This window comes from Balaenoptera borealis (assembly GCF_965194805.1).
Source record: "Balaenoptera borealis genome assembly, chromosome: 5".
In the NCBI taxonomy this organism is placed as follows: Eukaryota; Metazoa; Chordata; class Mammalia; order Artiodactyla; family Balaenopteridae; genus Balaenoptera; species Balaenoptera borealis.
This window is the reverse complement of record NC_138862.1, coordinates 30339404-30358458: the sequence shown is the minus strand read 5'-3', so window position 1 is coordinate 30358458 and position 19055 is coordinate 30339404. Positions and strand designations below refer to the sequence as shown.

The following is a 19055-nucleotide window of genomic DNA, read 5'->3' as shown; positions in this document are numbered from 1 at the left end:
TTGATTACACGAAGATTTAATTTTATGCCTAATATTTGAATTTCTTTTTATCAGGTAACCTTAAGAAAATATATTTTACACATGTCAATGTAATTTAGGGAAATACTGTGTTCCTGTGATTAAGTTATAGTTTGGATATTTGAGACTATTTAATATATTACCATATGGAAACCAGTTTCAAACAAAAGCCCTCCTATTTTTCTTAACTATGTTGAGCATTGTTTGTAGAAATTCACACCAACTTCTACCTCAGGTTACCAGATCCCTGTTGTTCAACCCTCGTAGCAAGGTCTGTCATAAGATGTGAAGTCTGAACTCTTGAAACATTTTAGCTTTTTAGACCTGTACAAAATTTGTATAAAACGAGACACTAATATTCCTAGACTCTGCATGTATAGATTCTTCAAATCAAATAGGAAATACACTTATTTGGAGGTGGCAACATTATCTTTTAAAATATAAGTTAATAAAGGACCAGTCATTTTATCTTATTTGTACAAAACAAGACTAAGTGTTGTGTATTTTTTAATGGTACAATTAAACCTGATATAAGTAAAATAATAGTAACAGAAAGAAATTAATGTCAGTATACTTCAATGTGTTATCAGTTAACAATCAAAAGACTTTCTTGATCTAGTAGGGTGACCCTCTTTTAACCATAATTTCTTATCTCTTAGAGTACACACTTCATTAGATAGACTTTTATATTTTTATTCCTTAATAGCTAGATTATTTATTCATATTATAGGAAACCCGAGGAAATCCTAATGGCTTGATATAAGTAATGTATATTTTTGAGTGAGTTTAGTCATATAGTAACTATTCTAGTTTCTGAAGGTAAGCATAAATTAGTATGGTCAAGTAATCACTCAGGAAACAGGAAGACTGATGTGAACCTACGTTGTTTTTTTTTTCTTTTTAAGCAAGAGGCATCAGCCACCCTGTCCCTTTTTTAAAAATTTTTATTTATTTATTTATTTATTTATTTATTTATTTATTTTTGTCTGCATTGGGTCTTTGTTGCTGCGCGCGGGCTTCTTCTCTAGTTGCGGCGAGCGGGGGCTACTCTTCGTTGCGGTGCACGGGCTTCTCATTGCAGTGGCTTCTCTTTTTGCGGAGCTCGGGCTCTCGGCACAGGGACTTCAGTAGTTGTGGCACGTGGGCTCAGTAGTTGTGGCTCGCGGGCTCTAGAGCGCAGGCTCAGTAGTTGTGGTGCACGGGCTTAGTTGCTCTGCGACAAGCCCGGACCAGGGCTTGAACCTGTGTCCCCTGCATTGGCAGGTGGACTCTTAACTACTGCGCCACCAGGGAAGTCCCAGAACCTATGTTTTTTAATGATGTTGATATTGTACATAAACCTGCAGAAGTCACAGCAAAAAAAAAAATCAACTTGAAAAATATGTCTTATTCAATGTGCAAAGATTGAAGCAAACATTTGATATGCAGCTAATTTCTGGGTTTCTTGTTTTGCTTTTTCTCACATCAGCAAATGTGCAGTCAATACAGTATGTGCAAAGCCTCAGATATAATTATGTATATAACAGATTGTAAATAGCCTTTCAATTTTTTGGTGATTTACATATTTTTGTGAGCACAGAATATTCTGGAACAAACACATGATACCCAAAGAAGGTTAAAGATAGGAATAGATCGTCCTTATTTTAATGAAGCAAACTTCTTCTTGCATGTCTAATCCTTGTGCTCAAATTAAATAGTAAACCAAAGCATTAAGTTGACTACTTTCATGAATTTATACACATACACACACAAGGAACACATACAACGCATACTCACATGCTTGAATCCACCATTTACTGTGTGGCAGCTCTGTGCCAGGAACTGTCCAGAATGCAGAGGGTATAAAGCTAATTAAATACCACGGTACTCATGGGGGAGACAGATCCCTTCCATGGAAATGAGTGTAATGAGAAAAGCAAAGGTTATCACCGGGATGCTGGGGAAGTTATAAAACCCAATCTATTAGAGAGAAATTAGGAAGGAGGTGACATATGAGTCAGCAAACAGCCTGGTGCCTGGCTATAATAAACACCAGATAATTTTTTTTTCAACTAGGTTGATTCTTAAAGGGGTATAGAAGCAGTTGCTTGTAATAAGTATGGACCTTCATGCACAATCGTGTTGCCCCGTTCCAGTCTTTGTTGCTGCCCTAGAAAAGGTTGTCCTTGGCACGATTATTTTGGGCAATTTTGTTTAGTGTTGTAATAATCTTTACTTTGTATTGTGACCAGTGAAGAGCTCCTGGCAGGACTAGAAGTGATAACTCCTATGTTCTCTATTGTCTCATAAAGATGTCTCCACTCTGGGGCTTCTTTGTAACTATTTATTAAGACACAGGTCTATGGTAAGGGTTAATTTATTTAAAACTCTGGTAATATGATTCATGAATTTACTTAACCAAGTACAGATGAAATGTCATAACCTGAAAGAGATTTAAGAAGTGAGGATATCGTCTTCAACCCTCTCACTTACTCCTCGTTCTGAACACCTCGAACTTGGTAGAGTCATGTGAATTCAACTATCTGATGTACTGAGCAAGAGAGGGCACCAGTTCTCATCTGTAGACTGAATATAAGACAAACTCAAGTTATTTCTTACCATTTTTTGATAAAATAAATAGAATTTCTAGATTATCTTCTTTTCCACCTCAATGTATTATCCTATGGACTGGGAATACCAACGCTCCACTGCTCTAGAGTGAGAAGACCATATTCATTGCTAGCCAGGATGTACACACGCACATCTGAAACAGTCACGTCATAAACTAATTCTTACTAAATGAAAAGCTCTTTGTGATTTTCTATATAATATATTGTATCTCATTAAAAACATTTATGGTGATCCAGTAAATTAATTTTGTAATTTATTAATGGGTAACTATGTACAGTTTTAAAAATACTGCTCTTGATGGAGAGACATTAACAATTTTTGAAGCATGGTGGTGTCATTGTTAGGTTTGTAGGGTTTATTCTAATATCTGAGTGGACATAAGACTAGACAGGGAAGCAAATGGGAGGCAGTTGCATTATTCCTATGCAAGTCAGGCAGTGTCAGTAGGGATTGAAAGGAGAATTTTAAAACAAGTAAATATTTAGTAGGTTGAATCAACAGGACTGATTACTTAAGAGCTATAAGTGGTTGGAGGGTTGGGAAAGGGTAGGAGGAGAGATAAACCAGGGATAAATCCTGTTTTACAACATGAATAAGCTAATGAATTCTGAATGTTGCCAAAAACATATGGTAAACATTGGAGGATCATCGAGCTTAGACATGCTGAATTTGAAGTTACTCTAGAACATCGATTCAGAGATGTCTAGCTGGCATTTGGATGTTGGGTCTGAAGTTCTTGCAAGAAGTCTGAAAAAGAGATATAACTATGTAAGTCATCAGTACATAGTGACTATTTCCAAGTATGAACAAAGATGAAATCACCTAGAGAGAGACTGTAAGAATTAAAAATAGCAGCCCCCAGTGGCAGAGTTCTGGAGAAAACTAACAACTACAGGCTAGACAAAACAAGAAGAATCTCAAGGAAGACAGCATGGAACATGGAAAATCAAGAATTTGTAATGACTCAGAAGGCCAATGAATAATTTCCAGATGTAAAGAGAGATCAACAGTGTCCAAAGCAGCAGAGAAGTCCATGAAGACCTAAAGAATGAATGTTCATTGTGTTTGTAATTATAAAGCCACTGGTGGAAAAGAGTGGGAAACATTTCTGAAAAACACATGAGAAAGAAGCCAAGTTGCTGTGGGTAGAGAAATGGGTGTGGAAAAACTGTGTACATGGTACTCTTGTGACAGATTTGTAGGTGAAGGGAACAGAGAAAAGACATAATAAGAGAGTGATATGAAATCAAGGGAAGGTTCTTTTATTTTCTCATGGTCTGTTTGTTTTCATTTTTGTTCAATGGGAGAATAAGTGTTTTGACAATACATAGGGAAAAGGAACAAGAATGATGAAGCAAGGTCTTAAGAGTCATTGAGCGAGGACATTTTCACATAACAAAACTTATTTCTACATCTCATGAATACCTTCAAGAGAATTTTAGTATTAATTAGAATTCCCGACTTACATTCAGACACATTATAAAACGTGAGAAAATAAACATGATAATTGTGACAAATTAAAAATGGCCAAAAGTCCTTTGAGATTTTTTCCATCAAGAACTGGGGCTTCTGGGAGATCAGTTCGGTGCTTTGTGACCACCTAGAAGGGTGGAATAGGGAGGGTGGGAGGGAGACGCAAGAGGGAGGGGATATGGGGATAAATGTATATGTATAGCTGATTCACTTTGATATAAAGCAGAAACTAACACACCATTGTAAAGCAATTATACTCCAATAAAGATGTTAAAAAAAAAAAAAGAGGAAGAAGTGGGGCTTCTATTCCTCTCCCTTGAATCTGAGTGGACTTCCCTAATGAACAGAATATGGCAAAAGAGAAGCCTTGCTATTTTATGAATCTGGGCCTCAAGAAACAGAAAGCTTCCACTTCCTGTCTCTTGACTCAGTCTATCTAGGAACATGTTCCTAGACACGTGAGGAGTCCGACCACCCTGACATGATCACACCATGCTGGCGTGGTCAGGTACAGATACGGCGGTCAAATGGTGCAGTTGAGTCTCACCTTCAAGTCATTTCAGCCAAGGCATCAGACATATGAGTGAAGCTGCTTCAACCTTTGATATCATCCCACAAGGCTGCTGAATAACAACTGTTGACCTTAGTCAATGACACGTGGAGTAGAATCACTCAGATGACTCTGGACCCACAAAATCATGAAATATGATAAGGTAGTTTTTGTTTTAAGCTGCTAAGTTTTGGGGTAATTTGTTATAAGCAATAAGTACCTAGAACACATATTTTGAAAAAGACTGTTGTATTTCACACCTCTACATATGACTTGGATTATCAAAGTCAATAAAGAAGAAATAAACAGCTACAAAGAGCACATCCTATACACCCCTCAACTATTTTCTTGGTAATTATTTATCTTAACACCTTCTTTATATGCCACCTAGGGGGAAAACACAATAGAATTTTGTAAGATTTGATTTTGCTTCATTCAGTAATGATACACAGCTATATTATAATATTTTTAATCTAACCTTTACTATATTTAGATATGACACCAAAAGAAAAAGAATGATGATCACACTATTAGTGCTATTTTTGAAACCCATTATCTATTTTAAGTAGTGTTTCTTAATAAAGAATAATGAATACATATCACTGTGTGTTGGTAAATATTATCCATTGTCAAAAATACATATTCCAAGCAGACTGGTAGAAAAGGATTGATAATCTAATGTTGCACAAAATATAGTGAAACCTGGTTACAGCTTCCAAATAATGCTTCTTTTTCACACAATACACATTCTGGGAAAAAAAAAAAATTCCAAGTAAGAGCCTTGATGTTCAAGATAGATTATTTAGGTGCTTTTTTCCTCATGGAAATTGGAGCCACTTGAACAATATAAATTATATAAAAAGCTTCATGCAGTCCATTTTCTTTCATTTTGTGTGGTTTCCTGCAGATTATAATAACCAATTGTTTTACAGCTTAAATAATGTTGAGTGTGAGCATTTTCACTGTGGTAAATTCAGACACAAACCACAGGAAGTAGTGATGCAGTAAGTGGAATTTTCCCCATTGAGTTAGTGTTATCTCTAATATTCTGCAATGTGTTGGACTCATACTACTGCTGGCATAAATTTTTTTGGAGAAAAGCAGTAAGAAAATATTTATTCCTTTCCCCTCAAGTTTTCCCCAACTCCCTACCACCATTGATTATGGAAATTTGGGTATATTAAGTGCAGGTAAGAGTTTTATAAATATTTCTAGATAGATAAATAGGTAGATAGGTAGATGACTGATATATAGATAGATGATTAATATCTAGATAGGTAGATGAGATGATCCTGTCCACAACTGTTCAGAATGTTATATGAACTATGAAATAATGCATTTTAACTAGTGTTATTTAAATTGATTTTTTCAAATGAAATATAGTGAATGAAAAGCAAATAATATCTATGCAACTATCTTCTATGGTTAAAGACAGTTATTTTGACATTGTAAGGAACCAGTTTAGGGAATTAAAAATGTAAAGAAAAGAGATTTATGTAAAATTGCTTATTGCATCTATTTCTGCTTAAATTCTATGTTGGGTGCACATTAATTTGGCTAACATTAGTGTGGGTGATCCTATTATCTTATTTTCTTACAGTTTAAAATAAAATATGCTTTTGATTGCAATTTTCATTGCTTGGACTGCAATAAAAAATGCTGAAAAAGTAATACTATATAAAGCAATCTTGAACTAAATTGCTCTTTTTATTAATAATCATTTATCTGCTTAACAAAACTAATGTTAAATATTATTTGAAGAAATATTTTTATATAAGAGGTCAGATATAGAATATTTTTTAGTGTATGATTACCTAAAATTTTTCATAATACTTGCTGTTCATACAGTAAAAAAATAACTAAATTTCAAGGGATTATATGACATGGACATTTCTTTAAAATTTAATATTATGCAAGTAATTTTAACAATAGCATTATTATAAGATGAAGACTAATCTCTAATAATTCATGCAAAAATTATTACGCTGTTCTCTTTCATTAGTGAACGCCCAATTAACTGATTTAGGTAAATCACAAAGGTAAAGGATCATAAATCCTTCATTCAGTGGACAGATATTCATCGAGTAACCTAATATGTACCAGAGGTACAGTCATGAACAAAATTCCAAAGTATTTCGCTTTGGGAAACTTAACATTCTAAGTGGAAAAATACAGAATAAAATAAACAAGCAAAATACAGGTTGCACGTGCTAAGAATAATAGAGTAGGATAAAGAATACAGAATTGATGGTCTGAGGAGAGGAGTGTTTTACGTTAGGTAGTTTAATCAGGGACGATCTCTCTGAAAAGGTGACCCTCCAGCAGAGCAGAGTGAGATGAAGGTAGGAGCCACAGGGATCTGTAATAAAGACATTTCCTGCTAAGGAAACAGACTCTGAAAAGGGCCTGGGAAGTGGGGAGGCCACATGGCATGGCTATGAAACATAAAGGTAGAGCCAGCTGTTAGAATAGATGAACAAAGGGAGGGACTGAAATGTGACCAGGGCAGAGAGTAGGGGTGGGATGGGTGAAGATCCTAAGAGGACCTAGAAGGTCATGGTAAGGGCTTTGTAATTAATTCTCAGGAAGATGGGAAGCCATCTCAATGTTTCGAGCAGAGGACTGACATTTTGTCTTTGGTTCTGAAAAGATCCATTTGGCTGTAATGTAAAATTAGATACGTAATATGGAATTATATTGCTTGTTAATAACAAAGAAAAGTAAATCCAGAATTTCTCATGTTATGAATCATTATAAGAGGTGAGACAAATCCGGCTCAAAGGTTCAGTTTAATAAGTAGTTTTCAAGATATTTGCCACGCATTTTATGGATCTAATTGTACGCAATCTTGAGGTCTTGTCATTATTGTAAGCCCTAATGTCAAATATAAAAATTAGAATTTCTCACTAGGGAATTCTGAAAAGTTCTTGGGTGATCTTCCATTAGCTTCACTTTTACTTCCATTTATAGTCTTGCATGTCTTTCAAGGTCTAAATTACTATTCATCTAGCTCTCATGAAGCTATGAGTAATTTCTAATAGACAGAGCCCCAGTTAGCTTCTGCATAGCAAAAAGCATGTGATGTACTAATTGAATCTCAATTAGCTTACATCATATCTTTTACAGAATTTCAAAACATGATTGTTCCCATATTAAAGGTTCAGAGGAAGGAGGACAAATATTTTTCTTTCTGTATTGCTGTGAAAAGGAATCCAACTACCTGTATAGGACTCACAGTTTTAATCATGTCAGAATATAAAAGAAGCCTATAAATAAATAAAGGGATATGGTGCCCTCTTTTATGAGCTGTCAGAGAACACCACAGAGCCCAAGATAGGTTTCCTTTCGAGTACATGTACAGGTGGGAGTACCGTCCACAAGAAGCCAAACCACAGGCTCTTTCCTCTGTTCACCTGTGACTATGTGACTTGCTTCAGTTCCAAAATAATTAGAATGAATTGTGGTTTCTTACTGGAAAATCACTCAGCTGGCTTACTTTAATCTCTCCTAGAGTTGGTTCACAAAGAAAACAAGTGAGGCATTCAGGCCGACAATGGAAGAGCAAATAAGTTGGGGGAGAAAATAAAGCCAAGCAAATTTTTACTAAAAAAGGCAGAGATTCTTTAGAATAAGATGAGATGCAAACTAACTGCAGCCTACACAGTAGGTTGTACTTCCTACTAGAATTCAAACATGATAATTCTTTAAAAAGACACTGTCAAAGGGGGAAAGCCAGCAAGGTAGAAACGTTCAGAAATTCCCAGAGAAAAGAGACACTGTACAGGTCTCAGAATATTCACCATTGTTTCCTCACTTCCCCCAAAGTTTTTGGTGGACTGGAAAGTTCTACTTCGTATATGAACAGATATTTCCCATTAATAAAATTTCTCATTATAACAAAAATTATAAAACAAATAATAAAAGTCCAGGTAGAATTTTAAAATAATTTATGAATGATAGCCTTATAAGTCAGTCAGAAAAGGAGAGATGAGAGAGGGAACCCATCTAACACCTATTTTTCAGTTTAGCTTTTTTATATATATACATCATATATATATATATATATATAATATCTATTATTTGACAGTCACTACTCCAGGTTTTAGGAATATAGCTTTGAACAAAAAGTGCTTGCTTTCATGAACCTTGTGTCTAATGAGGGGAGAGAGGTCATAATTAAATGTCAATGAAAAAAATTTCAGAAAGTAATGAATACCACAAATAAAGTAAAAATAGGGGAAAATGGTCGAGAGTCATGGGTTGAATTAGGTCATATTTTAGATTCAGGAATCAGAGGTGGTGTTTTTGAGATGTCAATTGAATTAAAACTGAAAGGACAGGGAGTCATTGGGCAGTATTGTAGGCAGAGGGCACGACACATGCAGATCCCCAAGGAGAGAGAAAGCTTGAAGCATAAAGAAGGCGGATGCGGCTGGAACACTGAATGTTAGGGAGACAGTGGGAGCAACTGATCCAGGAAACATAAGCAGGGATCAAACCTTGAATTTAATTTTAGTGTGATGCAAAGATATTGGGGGAGTTTAATCTGAGGAGAGACCTGATTTGATTTATATTGTAAAAAAGTTTCTCTGAGCTGTATATGACCGAGGTTGAAGTAGAAGTTAGAAGGCTAGGGGCAGTGTCCAGATGAAAGACAATGACATCTTGGGCTAAGAAGTTTAAATAAAGTGTCAGGAGAAAAAATTTAAATTATAGTAAAGAATAAAGTATTTCAAGAACCCTTAAGCACTTTAGAATCATCCACTAACACAGGTACAATTGATGTGCTAATTACAGATCATTCTGAGCCTTTGATTAATATTGGCTCCCTAAGGAGTCTTATTAAGCACTTATTTGTATCATTAAGAATAACTGATTTTCTGAGACATACAGGCTAGTGCTTTTTACAGCGAATTCACCAAACTTAAGAGAAAGATCAGGTGGAGAACATTATCATAGCTACCTAGACATCATCAGAACCCTGGAAACTAGGAGCAGAACATATTCACAGCATGATGAAAAATTAGAACTACCTGTCCTTGAATTCATCTTCAAAAAAACTTAAGCACCTCAAGATGATGATGACTGATGATGAAGATGCTGTTATGTTATCCTTTAGGTAGGATAATAAAAGTACTGGTTTAAAGTGTTAAGCATCTTAATTTTTGAATTGCTTTCTATTAGTAGTGATAGATTTAGGCCAATTCATCCATCACTTTCTTATAGCCCCTCTTGGGATGAATTGCAAAGAGCCATTGTACTAGGAGTTCAAGATGAGGCCAAGGAGTGGAACTATAAATTTAACGGCGACCTCACCCTGATTCTGTGTGTGTGTGTGTGTGTGTGTGTGTGTGTGTGTATGTACACACCTGCGAGCTGGCAGGTGAGAACAAGGGGAAGAATCTATCATAGATATTACTGAGTGCTACCCATTGTACTATATCTTCACCTATTTATCGGTAATCAGAATAAGACAGTTCACACAGATTCCAAACACATCTGCAGCCCAAAGTCAAAGATATTATTTAGTGTAATTGCTATTCAAATGTCAGACTTAAACAAAAATACAAATAAAGGTGTCCTGCCTTATGATTCAACCCCAAGGAGGACAAGAAAACATCAGCATACTTTAAAGTGACTGGCACAATAAATATCTGTTGAAAGAAGCAGCCCTCAGGCAAAAGATGAGAAAGTTTGGGATGGCTAAATGGGAATTACCCCAGTTTGGTTGCATACTAATATCTTTCCAATAGCAGCAAGTGAAAAGGAAGGAAAATCATAATCACTGGGTTATGCTACTTCAGGGACTACAGATCAGACCCACAAAATGGTGTCCAAAACTTCTTCAACCTAAAATCACTGGGTAACATCTGCAAAGTTTTAGATCTAGAATATGCTCAAAGCAATACTTTTAACATATGTATTCATCAATTAATGAAGTGTTGAAGTGTACTTTTCTTTCCCTTTACAAATGAGAAAAGTGAAATATTGAGAGGTTATTCACCTTACTTAACACAACCGATTAGTGACTTCTGGACCTCAGGATTTCAAGTTAATAAAATACTATTTACACTACCCTGAGTGACCAATTACTATCATGATCAGTATGATTAATAAAATAAGATGTCTATAATATCTAGTTTCTTAAGTTTATAAATAATGTGTTTCTTATTGCATTAAACTTATTTCATACATTTACACAGATAAAATATTCCAATACTTTAAAAGAGAATAAATATTTCTTTAGCAAGCAGCAAAGAATGATTTAAAATGTTAGAATATCTACAAACAGTAATAAGTCTAAGTTTTCTAAAGTAGTAGGCTTTCAATTTGCACATTCTACTCTTTCTTAAATATCATTATGAATGGCAGCCTTTTCATATGAAGACAGGTTGTATGCTCAGTAAGTGGTTGCCACTGTTAATAAAATAAACTAGAAGGGAATGAAAAATTCTACATCTTCTAGGATTTGTCTATATTTAGAAGAAACTGGAGTTTGGGAAATACCCTTATGTGTTTGTGTAATACACACAGACATTAAATATCATTTTCCACATCATTCTCTTAAAATGTAATTTAATGCTTTTTAAAATATTCTGAATAAAGTCAGGTAAGTAACTGAAAAGCATTATTATCAGTAGATCCTTCTATCAAAGAAAAAAAAGTAACCTCTTTAAAGGTTTCCTTAAAGGTTATAAACACTCAAGAAATAAAACAAAAACCAAAAAACTAAAGGTAGTCTTGGGAAATAAAAAAAGAAGATGGTTACCAAAGAGAGTTATCAGAGGAAATATATGAATACCAAAGAGTAGTAAACAATAGGAAACGTATCTTTCTCATGATAAAAACTATACTTAGGACAAAATGATCCAAGTCTGACAAATCTAAGTGTAAAGCATGCTTGGTGCAACTTATCATCGTGCAAATCAAGAGGAAGAGGATCACATGAACAGTGATAAGCATCACCAGAGCATTTGAGTTTTTATGTTTCATTTTATGCTATAAACCAAACAACCATAATATGCTTTCAGCATTTACTTGTATTTGCTATAATAGGACTATGAATAATATGAAATACCCAATACGAAACAACATAATAGGTACCCGTAATTCACAGTAAGAAAAATGCTTGCACAAATGAAACTCATTCCTTATTACATCTCAAGATGAAAGTGTCTTTCAATTTTAAAGCACCCTTTCTAGCTAAAAGGGCTCATTCGGTATTTAAACAGCATCAACTTTCATGTTAAATAAACTGCAAATGCTAAAGCCTATTATCTGAACCTAGACAGTTTCATGTTTTTGAAGAATTACTCATTATAAGTTGGCTTTTTGTCTCTTTCCAGATAATCTGAATCTAAAGGAAAGCCGTGTAACTTACTCAAGTTGGAATTGATGATTTTCATAATATGCTCTACTTCCTATATAATTAGGCATATAAATATGTACTTATTGTGACTTCTATAAAGATAAATGAGAACATGTCCCTACCATACAGAAGCTTACACTCTAGTAAGTGAGTGAGTCAGAATAATAAGTTAGTATTGGCATAAGTATATTTTAATGGAAGACTAAAACAGCCACTACTAGAATGGAGGAGAGAACAAATTTCTTGGCTATTCATGGGATGAGATGGTAAAACAGAGTGAAGAATTTCAGGTTACTGTATAGTTTAGTTCCTGGGAGAATGGGAGACCAGGTAAGAAACAAATTAGTATAGAGAATAGCTTGTCCCCTTTTTGGAGTGGGGGGAAAAGGAAGAAAATTTCCAGAGCTATGGTCATGCAAAATCCCAAGTAAGGAGCCTCTTAGGTAGACATAGCAGATATCTATGAGTAGAGGGAAGAGTGTGGTTATGTGTAACTAGTTTCTAGGGGAGATGGGCTTTTATACTATCCCACTTGAAGGGTTTTGACCTAAGGTTCAGGTTATCTTATAGCTACAGACAAGAAACTCCTTGTGTCACAAATAATGACATTAGTTGTTCAGAACATTGAAAAAATAAACTACAAAGGATATTTTATAAAAGAACATACTAAGATATTGCAGGTGACATGATTGTTTCCTTTGTGGATAAGTACATTTTAAACTTTTGTGTATTTAAAAAATTTTAGATATAATTTATATACAATTTGACTTAATCTAGTTTTTTAATCTATTCAAATTTTATCTTTAATAATTTTATTCTCTAATTATATATTACTAGATTATACGAAAGAATTACTTTGGTTTAATGATCTTATATCCTACAACCTTGATAAACTCACTCCTTAATTCAGTTGGATTTTTTGGTAGGTCACACTGAGATTTCTTTATTCACAATCATGTCCTATATGAATAAAGATGGTTATACTTTATCAAATGTTCAGTTCAATGAGTTTTGCTAACTATACACATGTAGCCATCAAGCAAGATAAGATAGAGAACTTTTTATTCTAGAGAATTCCATCGCAACGTTCCAGTCAACCCCATCTCCCCTGAGGCATTAATTGTTCATATTTCTATCACTGCGTATTTTTTGTCCTGTTCTTTAATTCATATAAATGACATGGTATAGCACGTTCTCTTTGATTCTGCTATTTTTGTTTAACATTATGTTTTTTTAAATTTTTATTGGAATATAGTTGCTTTACAATGTTGTGTGAGTTTCTACTATACAGCAAAGTGAATTAGCTATATGTATACATATATCCCCTCATTTTTGGATTTCCTTCCCACTTAGGTCACTGCAGAGCACTGAGTAGAGTTCCCTGAGCTATTCAGTAGGTTCTCATTAGTTATCTATTTTATACATAGTATCAATAGTATATATATGTCAATCCCCATCTCTCAATTCATCCCACCCCCCCCTTCTCCCTTGGTATCCATACCTTTGTTCTCTACATCTGTGTCTCTATTTCTGCTTTGCAAATAAGATCCTCTATAGCATTTTTTTAGATTCCACGTATATGCGTTAATATAGATATTTGTTTTTCTCGTTCTGACTTACTTCACTCTGTATGACAGACTCTAGGTCCATCCATGTCTCTACAAATGACCCAATTTCGTTCCTTTTTATGGCTGAGTAATATTCTATTTTATATATATATATATATATATGTATATCACATCGTCTTTATCCATTCATCTGTTGATGGACATTTAGGTTGCTTCCATGTCCTGGCTATTGTAAATAGTGCTGCAATGTACATTGGGATACATGTGTCCTTTTGAATTATGGTTTTCTCAGGGTATATGCCCAGTAGTGGGATTGCTGGGTCATATGGTAGTTCTATTTTTAGTTTTTTAAGGAACCTCCATACTGTTCTCCATAGTGGCTGTATCAATTTACATTCCCAGCAACAGTGCAAGAGGGCTCCCTTTTCTCCACACCCTCTCCGGCATTTATTGTTTGTAGATTTTTTGATGATGGCCATTCTGACCAGTGTGAGGTGATAGCTCATTGTAGTTTTGATTTGCCTTTCTCTAATAATTAGTGATGTTGAGCATCTTTCATGTGTTTGTTGGCCATGTGTATGTCTTCTTTGGAGAAATGTCTATTTAGATCTTCTGTCCATTTTTTGATTGGGCTGTTTGTTTTTGTTTTGATATTAAGCTGCATGAGCTGTTTTGCTGGGAAAACTGGACAGCTACATGTTAAAGAATGAAATTAGAACACTCTCTAACACCATACAAAAAAATAAACTCAAAATGGATTAAAGACCTAAATGTAAGGCCAGACACTATAAAACTCTTAGAGGAAAACATAGGCAGAACACTCTTTGACATAAATCACAACAATCTTTTTGACCCACCTCCTAGAGTAATGAAAATAAAAACAAAAATAAACAAATGGGACCTAATGAAAAAAGTTTCTGCACAGCAAAGGAAACTATAAAGAAGATGAAAAGACAGCCCTCAGAATGGGAGAAAATATTTGCAAAGGAAGCAACTGACAAAGGAGTAATCTCCAAAATAACATTATGTTTTTGAGATTAATCTATGCTGTTATCATACTCCAGGAGTTAATTTCTTTTGTATTCTTCAGCAGTATTCCATGATATGGGGACACCACAATTTGTTCATCCATTCTCCTATTGATGGGTATTTGGGCTGTTTCCAGTTAAGGGCTACCATGACTAAAGTTACTATAACCAGTGCTTATAAATCTTTCTGTGGACATATACTTTCAATTCCCCTTGGTAAATATCTAGGAGTAGACTTGCTTAGTCATAGGGTAGATATATATTTGATTTATAAAATATTATAAAGAGTCCTCCAAAGTGGTTACATCATTTTACATTTCCTATCAGCAATCTATGAGCATTCTAGTTGCTCTACACTCTCCCCAACATTTTATTGTCAGTGGATGAAAAACAGTATGTCATTGTGGCTTTAATTTGCATTGTCCTCATGATTAATGATATTAAGCAATTTTTCCTATGTTTGTTGGCCTTTCTTGTATCTTATTTTGTGAAATGCCTATTCCACTTTTTTATCCATTGCCCCTCCTCCCCCCCACCCCCTGCTCCAAACTGGGCTGTTTAACTTTTCCTTAGTTTTTAAAAAAATTGATTTATAGGAGTTCTTTGTTTTTTGAATATGAGTCCTTTTTCAGATGGATATATTGCTAATATTTTCCTTCAATATGTGACTTACATATTCATTTTCTTAATGTTGTCTTTAGATGAGCATAAATTTAAGCTTTTTTATAAACTCCTATTATTTTTGTTTTCTTTTATGGCTAGAAATTTTTGAATCCTACTAAGAAATCTTTGCCTATCTCAAGGTTATGTATTTATATATTTCCACATTTTCTTCTAGAAGCTTTATAGTGCTAGTCTTTAAATTTAGCTCCATGAGCAATTGAAAGCTTTTTGTGTGTGCAAAGGGTGAGGTAGGGTCAAGGTTCTCCTCTCTATAGGGATATCTACTTTACCTAGCACAATTTGTTAAAAAGACTCTCCTTCCTCTCACTGAATTGAAGTGGTGCCTTGGTCAAAATTAATTAACCAGATATGTGTAGGTCTATTTCTGAGCTCTCCATCTGTTGCACTGATCTATTTCTTGTTCTTACTGCTGTAGCTTTATTACAATCTTGAAATCAGGTAGTGTAAGTCTTCCAAATGTTACTTTTTTCAAAACTGTTCTTCACGTAAATTTTAGAATAGGTTATTAATTTATTCAAAAACTTTTACTGGGATTTTGATTGGTGTTCTGTTGAATTTATAGATACGTTTATGGAGAATGTACACTCAACACTACTGACTCTTCCAATCCATGACCATTTATTTAAGTCTCTATTTCCTTAATATTTCTCTGCCACATTTGTTAAATTTATTCTTAAGGATTTTATACTTTCAATATTACAGTAAATTAAAAATAGAATATAACCATGAAACCATATGATTTCTAATATAATAATCAAGTTTAGATATACTCTGTATAATTTAATTTCTGGCAATTTATTGAGACATCTTATGGCTAAGAATATAGTCTATCTTGGTGGGTGTTTCCTGTGATCTTAAAAAAAAAATGTGCAGTCTACAGTTGTACAATGGGGTGCTATATAAATACCAATAAGGTCAAGGTTTTTTATTTTTTATTTTTTGGTCTACTTGTTCTATTACAAGAGATATGTGCTGAAATCCAAACTATGATTGTGGATGTGTCTATTCCTTGCTTTATTTCTATCAACTTTTGCTTAATGTATTTAAAATTCTGTTATCAGGTACAACTATACTTAGAATTTGATTTGATCCTTTTACTATTATGAAATGCACTCATCTCTGATAATAGACACTCTGCTTGAAATATATCTTATTTGAAATTCATATAGCTATAACAGTTTTCTTATATTCATTTTTGCATGATATAGCTTTTTCACTCTTTTCCTTTAAACCTCTTTATATATTTATAGTTAAATTTTGTTACTTATACATAGCACACAGCTGAGTCTTGTTTATCCAATCTGGCATTTGTCTGCCAATTGGCGAGTTTATTCTATTTTCATTTAGTGTAATTATTGATATGATTATATTTCGGTCTATCTTTTTTTTTTTTTTTCAATTTATTCTAAACATTCTTTGCTTCTCTGTTTCTCCTTTCCTGTTACCTTTTGGATTAATCGAGTATTTTGTGGTTTTCCATTTTATCTCCTCCATTTACATTTTATCTATAATCTTTTGTATTATCTTTTATGTGCTCTCCTAGAGAACACAAAATATATCTTTAATTTATCAAAATACACCTTTAAAAATTATTAGAATACATGATAAACAACAGTACGTTCCCATTTATCCTGTTCCATCCTTTTGTCTTCTTAAAGTCTTATATTTTACTTCTCCATATGCTACAGAACACACAGCACTTTGTATCCCAAGCAAGGACATATCCTTCTCCTGTCACGATGCTCCTCATGTCAGGGGCAAATCAATCTACTCTAGAGTTGGACTCCATCTGTGCTTTAGTTAGGTTCCATTCACCACCAAATATTAATACTAAAAACCAGATGAACCTCTGAATCATACTTTCTTCACACAAAATCCTTAAGGTCACTGAAAAAATTGCGGTTTCCAAATTCACCTAAACGTTACCTAACGATCATAGACAGAACCCCACAGGAGACATTTTCTTACATTGATGGGTCAGCCACCCTTTTTAGGAATTTCTGTTTAACTTTTTTATGGACCCAATCATTTTAGATTGCTATGTAAGTACTCTAGGTGAAGTAAGATAATCCCAATGACAACAGGTAATTTTATTATATGTAATTTCAAGGAGTAAGTGAATATTTTTAGAGTGTTAGCAGAATATAACAGTGAAGAGTATTGGTTTTACAATCAGCCCAGCCAGTTCCTATCCTGACACTTACAACTTGACCTCAGCCAACTTCCTTAACATCTTCTACCCCCCAGTTTCCCCAGCCAAAATGAGCAATTTTAGAATCTATTCCACCGCATTGATTTGATAATGAAATCACATAATAATAACAAACATTATTGAACTCTTAGCTCTTATCAGCACTAAAACTTGCATATAATTTACTTGTGTTAACTAATTTAATTTTCACTATTATTAATTGATAATGAATATAATGCATCTAGTACATTGTCTGTCACATTTTTAAAACTCAGAAGTTGCATCAGTTATAATTTCAATACTCCAGAGTATGATGGTTTACTTAAATAAGTTAGAAACCGTGTTACATTCTTAGCCAGGGAGTAGTTAAATATCATAACAACACCAGCAAACACGCACTCGTTTATGCACGTGCACACACACGCACACACACACACCCCCCCACAGAAATCAGTACACTTTCAAATGTCTAACAAAATATTTCATTTGATCCTAACAGTCCTGTGAAGTAGGAAGGTTGCATTTATAAAACATTTTAAAAATGAATAAATTGAAGTATATCATAGTTTAGTAATCTACTAAAAATCCCATGAGAACTTCATGGCAGATATCAGACATGTAAACGGACATCTCAGCCGAAGGCTCTTTTTTCTCTTAATTACACCCAGCAGTTTTTCCTATATGAAGAAAATGATTTTCCTTTGTAATTTTTCATTCTATTTCTCAAAGCCTCTCTAAAAATGTCACTTTACTAGAATGTGTGACAGTGATTGGTGCCACCAAAAATTCATTACCTTCAGAAGATTTTGTTCACTTGATATTAGAATGGAAATTAGGATTTAATATAGTACTCGTTTTATATATAACTTCCCACAAACAAAGTTGTAATAAATTATTGTACCAGCATAATAAGCAACTGAGGGCTCTAAGTAATCATAAATAGTAATGTCTATGTTCACTATTAGCATTTTAATAATAATTTATAAAAACATAATGAAATTCTAATCAATCAAAAGCACACTATCAAAAGATATTTGTTTTGGTAAGGACTTACTCTAGCAGAAGTAGAAGTTATTGTTTCAAACCCCATAAAAGCATCCCCCAAATGTTCTTTATTTAGTAATAGGTTGTATGAATGTATCCAGAATTTTGACACAGTCTTCTTACTAAGAACAGAAAAAGAAACAGCTGGAATTCAAAACATTTCAAGACATAACATATATGAACTCCTCAGTTTTTGTCAAGTATCTTAATGGTTGTCTATTTAAAAATTAGTTATCTTGTAAAAAGAAGCTTCTGAATTTTTGATAATCATATGCCTTGAATTGAGAGTATGCTATTCATTATGATTTAAAATGCTTCGTCTATGTTGAGTTTTAAAACAACTAGAGAAACAGATGTCAGACATCCAATGTTCCTATTCTCAATCAGAGATCATTTTTAGTTTAACTGTTCCTCCTCTCTGACTGTAATAAATTTGCTTTCACATGCATTTCTGGTCACAAGAACTGCAATCCCTAAGAAATGTGAAGCAAGCTGAGATTTGCAAATGCCCCGACGTTGT

The 19055-nt window shown here is 34.0% G+C and overlaps 1 protein-coding gene across 7 annotated transcripts in view; it reads right to left on the bottom strand.

Moving 5' to 3' along the window:
- Positions 1 to 19055, bottom strand: part of ROBO2 (roundabout guidance receptor 2) — a 1241430-nt gene that overhangs the window by 1179477 nt on the left and 42898 nt on the right. The gene's annotated exons all lie outside the window — the stretch shown is intronic.